This window comes from Calidris pugnax, unplaced genomic scaffold (assembly GCF_001431845.1).
Source record: "Calidris pugnax isolate Ruff unplaced genomic scaffold, ASM143184v1 scaffold217, whole genome shotgun sequence".
In the NCBI taxonomy this organism is placed as follows: domain Eukaryota; kingdom Metazoa; phylum Chordata; class Aves; order Charadriiformes; family Scolopacidae; genus Calidris; species Calidris pugnax.
Window position 1 is genome coordinate 706333 of NW_015090962.1, and position 873 is coordinate 707205.

The window sequence follows — 873 nt, forward strand, 5'->3', positions numbered from 1 at the left end:
AGCGTGAGTGTGTGTGCACGAGTGTGTGAGCGCAGACACACGTGGATATACATCTGTCCACACACATTATACCCCCCCGTGCACACGTGTAGCAGGTCCATAGGTAGGTGTGATGGTGGAGCTATACCTGCATTCATGTATAGATGCACCTATATGTGCACACACACACATATAAATCACACACAAGTGCACACACACATAAATCACACACCAGTACATACACACACACAAATCCCACGTGTGTACATCCACATACATCTACAGATTCAGCTCTACCCCTATCCCTATAGTTACACCAATCTATAGGTATCAGTACCCATTGATATATAGATCTATAGATGCACACATCTATCAAATCTACATATATATGTATACATCGCACCCATACGGGTGTGTATTTGTGTATATAGACACATATATGTAGCCTGATGTATATATCCATATATGTGGATATATAGGTATGTGCATATCCCTGTAAATACACTGACGTAGCTACATATATATTTGTATTATAGACACGTGCACATGAAAATTACAAATAGATATATAAATAAATGTGTGTATATACAGATAGATGTGTATATACATATATATGTGCCAATATACCTACATCAATACCTAGCTATATAACTATATACTATATATATCAGTGTGTGTATATATAACTATATACCTATATATAGGTGTGTATATATATTTTATATATATACACATCTATATATAAAAACACAGGCCTATATATACATGGACATGTACATATGTATGATATAGATATCTATCAGGAGCACGCTGATCTTTGCCAAGACCTATATGTCTCTATGTCCATATATATACACATACACACACACGTTCCTATACATGCAGACACATAAA